We start from the raw sequence: 12,124 nt of genomic DNA on the forward strand, positions 1-12,124 counted from the left end.
ACAAAGAAAAAACTTCAATGAGAAGTTTTTCTTTGGCAACCTAACACAACTCCGACGAAAGTGTTTGCGAAACAAACCAAACCTTTTTCCACTGCTACTACTTGCTATATGGGGACTATACCAAAACCTGGACCTATGTCCACAATTTTTGTTGGGAAAGTTTCTGTACCATTGGGAACCCCAAATTCGAGCTAAAACTGAAGATAAAATCCTCAAACCACTTAAAATAGGATGGTACCGCTATAGGAAAAAATGGACCCATATTGGTTTTGGTTTCATATTCATGTACTGTCATTCAAATCTGAGAAGCGTGCAAAGTTTTAGTTCGATTGGTCAACAGCAACTGTGTGAATATGTGTTACTATATTTGCCCAAATTTTATTTGAGAGATCCCATCATGAAGAATTTACTTATTGGGGCTAAGGGAAAAGTTAAAATCGCTTTATCTCTTCGAGATATGAATTTTGTCATTCCACATGGGGGTCTACGACGAATATTTCGCGGTGTTACATGAATTTTTGGAAAAACAAACTTATAACGGTACAAAAGTATATATGGGCTGAAAAAGGATACTCTCAGGCATAATTTATGCTGTTCCCTAAAAGTTCTAGTCCACTAAAGTTGGAGTTTCACTAAAATTTAGTACCTGAGGAAAAATAAAAAAGCTCACTTCGTGTAAACGCTATGGTAATTTATTGAAACTGTTTCCTAAGACAACAATCCTAATCTTAATGAACACAATATCTATTATAGATTCCGAGAAATCGCTACTTCTTTCTCTGGAAATTTGCAAAGATTGCGTATTTTCCAAAATGGGGAAAATTGTCTTTAGGAGCAAGCCAAATCCACACCTTCCAATATTTTGAGGTGTGGTTTCCTTATTTTCAACATTTCTACATTTCTTTTTTTTCAAACGTTCCCAATGCCACCGACCGTAGGGGCGACCCCACCACGATGACCCGAATAATGTTGGATGCTAAGTGATCATTGAATCCCAGCTACGGATTATAATTTTTCAATAGCCGGTTAGCATATTTATATAATAAGTCAAGATTAACAACTTATATGTTCAAGAAAGAAATTAGTCGAGATGTAATGATGTTTGTTAGGGTTCCACTGTAAACAATCAGAAACTACCCAGCAAACCAAAATCGGAAGAAGCATCCGAATTCGGACCGAATTCGATCCGAAAGTCGGAAGAAACATCCGAGTTCGGATGCGAATTCGGTCCGAACTCTGACCGAAAGTCATATGGCGTGGTTGACGTGTTCTCTGACCGAAATTCGGATGAAAGTCGGAAGTTTTTGCAGACTTTCGGACCGAATTAGGTCCGAATTCTGATGAACCATCGTATGAATTTCTGATTTTTTAACCGATGTTCGGACATATATCGGTCCTAATTCGGAAGTAAAATCTTATGGAATTCGGAAGTATTGGACGATGAACTATCTTATGAATTTCTGATTTATTTACCATCATTCGAACAGAATTTGTATTTTTTTATTTTAAAACGTTAATTCATGAAAGGTTAAAATCCTTGCACTTAAATGTTTGTTCATCTACTATAAACATATTAAAGGTTTTAATATCATCTTAGGCTGTTAAATAATCGTGCGCCACTTGGTAGGAAAAACATTGAAGAACAACAAATTCATCAACAGGATCTGTGAAATATGTAAAACAATTGTTATTAATATATAAAATATTTGTATTCACATGTAAAAATTAATATAAAAACTTAACTTTGGCAATACAGTTGAACCTCGATTATCCGTGAATCGATTATCCGGGAACCTCCATTATCCGTGATAGAAAAGAAATCTTGGACTTTTTGCATTTCTTCCATTTTCCGTTATAAACCTCATTACCAGGGAGTAAAAACAGACTTTCCAATTAATTTGATTAAGCAAACAAAAGGTAAACAAACGAAAACTCGAAATTCTCCCGTATTACACAATTTGTGTATTTATGGTATCACAAAACCCATGGGACAAAGTCAATTCATATGAATCTGATGATGATGATATTATGTATTCTTCTAAAATTTGGTGGATTACCGTAACAAATTTTATAAAAATTGCAGATTTTCATATTAATTTACAATATTATGCCATTTTTACCTAAAAATATGTTCAAAAACTGCATAAAAGCATTGCCTCCATTAACCGGAAAAATCGATTATCCGTAATGCCTCCGGTCCCGACCATAACGGATAATCGAGGTCCGACTGTATATGTAAAAGATATGACTTTCCACGGAATAGTGTTGAAGTTTGACGAAGAAAGTCTTTGCTTTCATTAACTTCATATAAATAAATATGTATACAACGGTTCACTATGAATGATCTTCAAACACTATCATGCATCGACACGCACAACAAAAAATAAACCAAATTTGTTCTCCGATACGGAAATTAAAACCCGAGCACTCATTTTTTCGTTCGTACTTCATCAACGTCGGCACATCAACAATTACATATTTACAATTTGTCCACAATGTGCTAGCGCAATATGTACAATTCCTTTCTCTCCGCTTATTTACACTGAATTTTGCCAAAGCAGCACAAGAGAAAATAGAAAAAATCCCTTCAGAGAGAGAGATGGCGGAAGAAGTTCGTCAGACTAGTCGGACAGAGTTCGGACCGAAGTCGGTCAGACGCGTCGGAAAAAACTTCCGACTTTGAGCAGACGTGTCGGACGTCCGACATTGTGTTTGCTGGGTAGGCATCATTGTTATTATGCATGCACACATACATACACACACACTTCCCAGCTAACATTTTTTTCCGAATTCTTTGCGAATTCGGTCAGAATCTCTGCACAAGTTGGCGATTCTGATGCCGAATTCTTTCCGAATTCGGTACAAAAGTTGTATGGACGTGTCCACCGAAATCGGAAAGAATTTTCTAAGAAAATTCTAACAAAATATTAGAGTTTCGCAACGAATTCGGTCCGAATTCGGAAAAAAATTCTGGAAAATTCGGTGGAAAATTTAGATTTTTTGAAGAAAATCGGTCCGAATTCGGAAAGAAATTCTGGAAAAATTCGAAGAAAAGATTAGATTTTCTGGAAAAAATCTGATGAAATTCTTGGCAGCTGACGCCTTTGATATTGACACACAACACAGAACAAATCCCCAACTCAGAAACAATTCTCTTTTAATGCGCTATTTATGGATGATTCTAATTTCATGATTTTCCCTGTTGTTATCATTTTGTGATTAATATTGTGATTAATAGCAGAAGAATGTGCACGAGTATGTTAAAGCTATCAACACTAGCTTGAACTATTATATGTTGCATTTATATTAAAACAATTCAAAAACTGTATATGCGAATTTTATAAAAAATCACTTTGTTTTTCGACAACAATCGAACAAAAAGATCCCTTAGAAAATCGATTAGAAATCGGAACGAATTCGGAACGAGATTCTTAAGGTTCTACAGAAAATGTGCAGAGATTCTTAAAAAAAAGTTTTAGAAAATCGGTACAATGTCTAGAAAAATATTAGAGAAATCGACAAATATCTAAAAAATATTCAGAAAATTTCGGAAAAAAATCGGAAATCAGAGCCCTCGGAAAAAATTGTTAGCTGGGTTGCTACCCTCATGCTATACTCTTTCTCACTCAGTCAGTCTCTTTCAGTCATTCAGACAACACAGTCATTGTATTACACCACAAGTAGTAACACGCACATCAACTAATTGTAACGTATTTTCAGTTTCCAGAATTAAACAGAATAAATCTTGCTTAAGTTTGTTAATTTATCAATAAGTCTTTTATTTACAACATAAAAGCACAACTAAATCTTTTACTCAAACATAAGAGTACAACAATGTTAATGTTCATATCAATGTCTATATTATCATGCAAAGAATTGAAGTCATTACGCAGGTTCACATGATAAATAATTTGTACGATGAAAGTCAGTATATAAGAGTAGATAGTTTCTACATTTAATCTAATACAATAAATAAGGAAGTCTGACGATATATTACCATTTAAAATCTTTAATACAAAAATATTAGTTATCATTATGCGTCTGCTTTTTAAGGGGTTATAACCACTTATTGAGAAGGAAAAAAACATTTTTGATGAACTCTACCAATTTTTTTAAAAGATTTTGTTTTTATCTGAAAGACCACACCTTGAGCTACTTTCGGATTTTTTTTTTGTTGGAAAATATTACAAAGTATCCTGACAAACTATGCTGCCGACTGAAATAAAATTTGTAGCGAGTCTGCTTCAATACCTATTTAGACCACTTACTGAAAAAAAGTAGCATTTTACCTGGAAAAATTGCTTCAAAAAAGCAAAAGTGTATTGCCTTAAGGTGTTCAAATACGAATTTTGCTTCGACTCTGAACGCCATCTACCCTTAAATGATGGAACTAGTTAAAATAGATTTTTGTTTCATGTAAATTATTCTTAAATATTCTCGATCCAATAAATGAATACACTTGTTTTAGCAATATCTGCTATAAATAACGATTTTACTCATTTTTTAAGGGTGTTCGAATATGAGTTTTGCATACTGTATGTGCACTCTCCCTTTCAATTCTGCACACTAGTCTACGTTATGTTAAGTCATATTTTACTTTTTAGTTATTAAGAACATTTTTACTTTTAATAAAACAGTGTATAGAAAGCATTCGAACTAGAGAGACATTGTTTCTCTTACGAATGCAGATCTCGGTTTAACAGACATTGTTATAAAGTTACCCAAATATGGCGACTTGAACGATTGGTACATCATCATATACAAAATTCTAGCCATACAAGAGAGATGAGATGAATAGGCTGGCTTCAGACCAAATATAAGCTGTGTAGACCAGGCCAACACTCTACGAGTCATAAAAGAACAATCTATAGAATGGTGCACCCCCAATGTATCTACTGTTCATCGATTTCAAAAAAGCTTTCGACACCATCAGTCGAACTGCCACATTGGAAGCATTGATCAAAAAGGGAGTATCTCAGAAAATAATCCGAATAATAAGAACGATGTACGAGGATGCAGAACTCTCAGTTCTTCACAAAGGCAACAACATCAGCCAACAGTTTCTCACCAATGCGGGAGTAAAGCAACGATTCCCTGTGGCACCAATATGAAATAATGAATGAAATCTGCTCTAAGAGAAGAGACCTAACATGGAGTCTGTCTCACACGACAACTGAAGACTTTGGTTATGCGGATGATATCTGTCTTCTTTTTCACAAGATATCCAACAGGCAATCAAAATTAGAAGACATCATGCTAAAAGGCCAAGCAATTGAATACGTCGATAGCTTCTGCTATCTAGGAAGCACTGTAATAACGATTGGTGATGCAGAAACGGACGTAATCAATAGGCTAAACAAGCGAGAGCAGCATTCGGATGACTATAAGGTGTATGGAAAAGCTCATATATACATATATCCAGGAAAACCAAGCTTAAAATATCGAAATCGATTCTGCTATACGGCAGTGAAACCATTACGCAAAAGCTACAGGTATTCATAAACAAATTTCTCAGGATCATATGCAGGAAATTCTGGCCAAACACCAACACATAACGAACCAGGAACTCACACTAAAGCAGATTAAACGTATGAAATGGTTTGGCTACACCTCAGGAAAAAAATGTTCATAGCATAATCAGAATGGCGATTGAATGGAATCCCGAAGGATCACTGGCAACGAACAATCGGACAAAATTTATTTGGGTATTAAGTGTGAAACGGAACAAAAATCTTTCTGTAGGGTATAAATAAAAAATAATTAAAAAAATTAAGTTACAGTGTTTTATTTATAAGGATGACGTAGGGGATGGAAGATACCAAGCAACGGTCCTGACCGGTTTTAACATGGCAAAGCCCAGGATTTATCTTGGTCCCTCTTTCATCTCAAGTGGACACTGACCTCCCCGTGGTGTCACCTGGGGAACTGCCTTTAACACCCGTTAAAGGTAGTGAGCTAACATGTGCCGCGCGTTCTCCCATAAGAACGTTAAAAACTTGGGTTTGGGCGTCGGGTTAGTAACCCTCCCCTAGAAAAAACAGCATACTATGAAAAAACGATAGAAAAGGAAAACAACCCCCTCTAATGTTGACGAACCTCGCAAAAGTTTTAAGGACCATGATCTGCGAATCTGTACCTGGAATGTTCGCACTCTTTATAGAGAAGGTGCACTCTTCGCATTGGCAGACGTACTTGAAAAGTACAAGGCCGATATTACTGCCATACAGGAAATACGATGGACTGGGAAAGGCGTCACAACAACACCTAAAGGTGACGCACTGTATTATAGCTGCCATGACGTAAAGCATGAGTTTGGTTGCGGATTTGTAGTTAGTCGGAGACTAAAACATCTGGTATCTAGCTTCACTCCAGTGAATGAAAGACTTGCTGCAATTCGAATAAAAGCTAAATTCTTCAACATCAGCTTTATTTGCGCTCATGCTCCCACTGAAGAAAAGGACGAACAGACCAAAGATATATTTTACGAGCGCTTAGAAGAAACATATGACCGTTGCCCTGCCCATGACATTAAAATCATTCTAGGCGATTTTAATGCCAAAATTGGAAAGGAGAATATCTTTGGCCCAACAGTCGGAAAATTCAGCCTCCACAGTGAAACATCTGACAATGGTATGAGGCTGATAGACTTTGCAGCTGCAAAAAACATGGTAGTTAGCAGTACCAGATTTAATCATCTCGATATTCATAAGGGCACCTGGCTGTCTCCAGATCAGAAAACTAGAAATCAAATTGATCATGTTGTGATAGATGGAAGACATTCATCGAGCGTGTTGGATGTACGATCGTTCCGAGGCGCAAACATTGATTCGGACCACTACCTTGTTGCAGCAAAGGTACGCACCCGCTTAAACGTGGCAAACAAAATACGAACAGACACAACACGAAAGTTAGACATCGGTAAGCTGCAATCACAACAGATAGCCACAGCATATTCCACTCAACTAGCCCAATTGCTTAATCAAAGCACTCCTCATCCCGATAACATATCAGCGCAATGGCAAAGCATTGCCCACTCCATGCAAACAGCCGCAAAATCCATACTTGGATACCAGAGGCCTCCACCAAGGAATCCATGGTATGATCAGGAGTTTCGTGCTGCCACCGAAGAGAAAAATGCGGCATATAAGGCTATTTTACAATCCGTAGCAACGCGTAGCGCACGAGAGAAATACAGGGAGAAAAGGAGAGAGGAGAAACGTCTTTTCCGCAGGAAAAACAGAGAGATGGAAAAGCGGGAGTGTGAAAAAATCGAGATGTACAGGAGCCAGAATGAAGTCCGAAAATTCTACCAAAGAGTCAAGCATCAAACTGATGGCTTTGGTGCAGGCACATCCTCCTGTAGAGACCAGCAAGGTAATTTGGTAACTGATACAGATAGTGTACTCAGGATATGGAAAGAACATTTTTCAAAACTGTTGGTATCCAATAGCAGCGAAGACGACGAAGATACCACAGTCCCAATCCCAGAAGATGGTATTGAATGTATACCGCCCAGCCAAGATGAGGTAAAGACAGCAATAAATCGGCTGAAGAATAATAAGGCAGCAGGAGCCGATGGCTTACCAGCCGAGCTGTTCAAAACCGGAGGCGACACGCTGATAAGGTGTATTCATCAGCTAGTTAGCACCATCTGGCAGGAAGAACGAGTACCCGACGATTGGAACCTGAGTATCCTGTGCCCCGTCCACAAGAAGGGAGATAAGACTGTATGCTCTAACTACAGGGGCATAAGTCTACTCCCTATTGCCTACAAGATCGTGTCAGGGATATTGTGCGAACGACTAAAGCCTATGGTCAACGAGATAATTGGACCATACCAATGCGGCTTTAGACCTGGTAAGTCCACCATTGACCAGATATTTACCCTGCGGCAAATCCTGGAGAAGACCCAAGAGATGCAGATCGACACCTACCACCTTTTTGTCGATTATAAAGCAGCCTTCGACAGCCCGCTGCGTTCAAAGGTATTCCAAGCCATGTCTGAATTTGGTATCCCCGCAAAGCTCATCCGGCTTTGCAAAATGACTTTAACTGACACGAGGTCATCAGTTAAAATAGGAAAGAACCTCTCCGAAGAGTTTGGTACCAAAAGAGGTTTCAGACAAGGAGACAGCCTTTCGTGTGATCTCTTTAACATCCTGCTGGAAAAGGTTATACGAGAGGCAAACGTCAAAAGAAGTGGCACAATCTACACCAATAGTCACATGTTACTTGCTTACGCTGATGATATAGACATCATAGGCCGATCAGTAAAAGAAGTAACCGATACCTTTATGAAGGTCGAAGGAGAATCTGCTAAAGTGGGTCTGGCGGTAAACGGTGAGAAGACCAAGTTGATGGTGTCGACGCGCAATGCGTCCATTGAGCTCGGACCGACTGTGGAAGTTGGTTCCTATAATATTGAGGTACTAAAAGACTTCGTCTACCTCGGCACCTCCGTAAACACAACAAACGACATCAGTTGTGAAATAAAAAGAAGAATCGTATTGGCAAACAGTTGCTACTTTGGTTTAAGTAAGCAGTTTAAAAACAAAGCCACATCTCGTCAAACAAAAATAACGTTCTACAAAACACTGATACTACCCGTGCTGATGTATGGCTTCGAAGCCTGGTTACTTGCGCAAGCAGACATGGCAGTGCTTGGTGTGTTTGAGAGAAAAATTCTTCGAAAGATCTACGGACCAATCTGCGTTGACGGTGAATATCGAAGTTGCATGAACCACGAGCTGTATCTGCTGTACAACGACATCAATATTGTTAAACGTATCGAGATGCAGCGATTGCGTTGGCTAGGCCATATCATAAGAATGAGCGATGATGACCCCGCTAAAAAGGTGTATAAACACGGACCGCTTGGCGGTGCACGCAGAATTGGCAGGCCAAGGAATAGATGGCGCAAACAAGTGGATGATGACATGAAAAGGCGCGGTATTCCAGAAAGCGAAGCAACAAATAGAGAGAATTGGAGATCTTTTCTTAGTTCGGCCTATAGAACAAATGTTCTGTAATGGGCCAGCTAAGTAAGTAAGTTTTATTTATAAACGCACTAAAAACTAGAAAATAATTTTTCTCTTAGCCTCAATAAGTATGTTTTTCATGGTGGGATTTCTCAAATAAAATGCTTGCCGTTTATTGTCATTTGATGAGAGATCCCATCATGAGACCAAGAGAAAATTATTTTCTAGTTTTTAATGCATTTATAAATAATACCTACACTGTAACTTATTTTTTTTTTAGTAAATAGATTTGACTATTCCCAACAACCTCCACTGAACTAACAACCTCCACCGAAATTACGAGCAACTTCCTCCGAACAACTTCTTCTGAACTTCTGAACAACCTCCACCAAACTTCCGAACAACCTCCTCCGAACTTCCCCCTCTCAACATGTCCTTTCCACCTTCAACGGAACCCCATAACCAAATTACAGCCAACATGAGGCTATAGGAAAAAATGGACCCATATTGGTTTTGGTTTGATATTCACGTATTGTCATCCAAATCTGAAAAATGTGCAAAGTTTTAGTTCCATTGGTCAATTCCAAGTGTGTGAAAAATGAGTTACTACCCTGGAAGCAAAAACTATCGCGGAAGTGACATAGGCCGCCTAGGCGATGAAAACAGTCGCGGCGATAGTTGCAGAAGTTACTCTGAAGTGACCTCAGTTGTGAAGAAATGACCAACGCCCGCGCGTCGTCTTGGAAGCCACTCCAGCGACACTTCTTGGAGATCATTTCCGCGATAGTTCTTGGAATTAAAAAAAGTTTTTTATTTCTTTATTTTTTTATATTTTTATTTTAATTGTTTTATTTTTATTTTTTAAGTAGGCCCTTTTATAGAATTTATTCTTTGGATTAAGTAGATGTAAACAATCGCCTTGGAAGTCACTTCGAAGTGTCGGCATACGCGATAATAATGCTATAGAAATTGTTTGTGTAATCCGGAGTGGCGTCTTAGGCGAGGGAGTGAGAAACTCACTTCCAAATGCCGGCAGGGTAGATTTGAACTCAACAGACACCAAAGCAAGTTAAATAAACCACAGTAAAAACTGGGGGCGTCTTAGTGTTTCTTTCGCCCGGAACTTTCCAGTCCATGTATTATAATTAGTTTATTTACCCCCAAAACAAGAAAAAAACGTTCTGCCTCATTGGCTCATTCATGATGTAGTCAGTGAATTTATAGACGCATGACCTTGATAATGAACGCAGGCAGCAGTAATCAACAACTATAACAAATCATATTGTTGTTTGTGTTGTTGTTATTGTTGGTTTGTTTTATGACAAAATACGTTATTTTTAATGGGGAAAACTGTTAAATGAAATTGCGTAAAATGGCAATAAATGAGCTGTAGTGGGTATTTAACGGGATGTACCATACCAACCTTTGATGTTTGTTAGCTATGCACAACAATATGCACAATAAATTGTGGGTGAAGCGTCGTAGTAAAGCGAAGTGTATTTCACGGGGGGAGGAAGGGCGGCGAGAGAGATTTGTTTTATTTTTGAAAACCAAAAAATATTTTCACGTTGATGTCTCTGCTCGTTTGTTGTTTCTGTTTTTGTGGATGATGTCTTTCCTTGTTTTTTTTTTTCAAACCAAAAGTGTTTCGTTATTTCTTCAACCTAAGAAAATTACATAAAAACCGAAACGTTCTCTTATAACGAACATTTGGATTACGCATACGCATCTGTGGTTAAATGGATTTTAATGGTTAATTTAATTATTTTCTTTTTTCTTAATTACAGGCCACTCCATAGGTTGAGATTTTCTTTTTAATTATTTCGTTTAAGAATTTTTCCCTTATTTGAATTTGTTGTTTGATAAAAATTTGAATTCAATTTATCACAAAAATTGGTTGGGGGATAGTTGTATATTTTCTTTTCTCTGATGATTTCATACACTTTTTTGGGGGGTTTGTATTTTTATGGAGATCGTTATTGTGTTTGTCGTTAATGCAAATTTGCAATAAATCTTTAGAATTTCTATTTTTTCATTTTTTGTGTGTTTCACTTATTTTGGTGCTTAAAGATGATTTATTTATTTTATGTTTATTTTTTCTTATTTTTCGCGTCTATATTTGGTAGCCAATTTTGCGGTGAGCAAATCTTTTGTTGCACTGCGTTCGTTACCGCTAATGAATGTCAACTAAAAACCACCTCAAAAAATAATATTCTCAGCCATATGACGGACCGACCATAAGACCCTGCCAGCCATAGCCAGTGTTTGAGTAACAAGTGTTTTTGTTTATTTGTTTTTGCTTTTGACTTTTCTCCTTCTCTCATCATCTTTGCTTTTGATTCATTACCAACAACAGTTACTAAATAGCCATTCTCAGAGAATGGGAATTTGGTGTTAAATGAAAATAAAAACAAGTTAGCAATTTCGTTCGTTCGTCCGTCCGTCCAACCAGCGTTGTCAGTATTGGGGATTTTTCCCCAAATTGGGGAAATTTTATTTGAAATGGGGAAAAAAAATTCGACTTGGGGAATTGGGAAAATTTTGAGGAAATCTGAAAAATATTTGGGGATTTTTGGGGAATTTCTTTTTTTAACTAATTACTTCAGATTATCTTATCTTTTTTTTTAATTTCAGTACCTGAATAGTAGTAGCGCACGCGTGACGCACAAATAACATACATCATATACTAGCTGGTCGCAGCTGTAATAATTTATGACAGATTTGAAGTGTTATCATGCGGTTCGACGACTGACAGCGTATAGAACAGTGGGTTGAATTGAAATAACATTTTCCATCATTTCTACTGCTGAAGGGGACTTAACTGCAGAAATGATTTCTGGATTGATGGGCAATGATGAAATTAAACTTTATTTAACATTCATGGCTCCAATTATAAAAGAGATGAATATGCTAAGGCCCATTATTATATCCTTTTTGTTGTTGAATGTTGGCTGATATCGGACAGATAACCCGCATTTTATTCCTTTGTGTTCCTTTTAAAATTTAAAGTGCGCCCAAACAACAAACATTTGAGAGCAAATTCAATCAACCAATCCGATTTGAGTAAATTTGATGTATACAGACTGTTTTGCTTGAAATGGAATGGAAGGTGTAATAACAAATCCCTGGTAATGCGAACTTTATTC

At 37.4% G+C, this 12,124-nt stretch overlaps 1 protein-coding gene across 3 annotated transcripts in view; it reads right to left on the reverse strand.

Moving 5' to 3' along the window:
- The window catches only part of papi (tudor and KH domain containing protein papi), a 61,847-nt gene that overhangs the window by 17,287 nt on the left and 32,436 nt on the right, over nucleotides 1–12,124 (reverse strand). The window contains exon 1 of one of the 3 annotated variants that reach the window (XM_073969281.1): nucleotides 10,402–11,257. The exons of 1 other annotated variant lie outside the window; for it this stretch is intronic. The gene's annotated coding sequence lies outside the window, so the exon portion shown is untranslated. Of the gene's footprint in view, nucleotides 1–10,392; nucleotides 11,258–12,124 lie in introns of those variants that run through there. One more of the 3 variants, XM_073969283.1, reaches the window with a different exon arrangement.

The sequence above is a fragment of the Musca autumnalis genome, unplaced genomic scaffold (genome assembly GCF_047663935.1).
Source record: "Musca autumnalis isolate F117 unplaced genomic scaffold, ASM4766393v1 scaffold_2, whole genome shotgun sequence".
In the NCBI taxonomy this organism is placed as follows: domain Eukaryota; kingdom Metazoa; phylum Arthropoda; class Insecta; order Diptera; family Muscidae; genus Musca; species Musca autumnalis.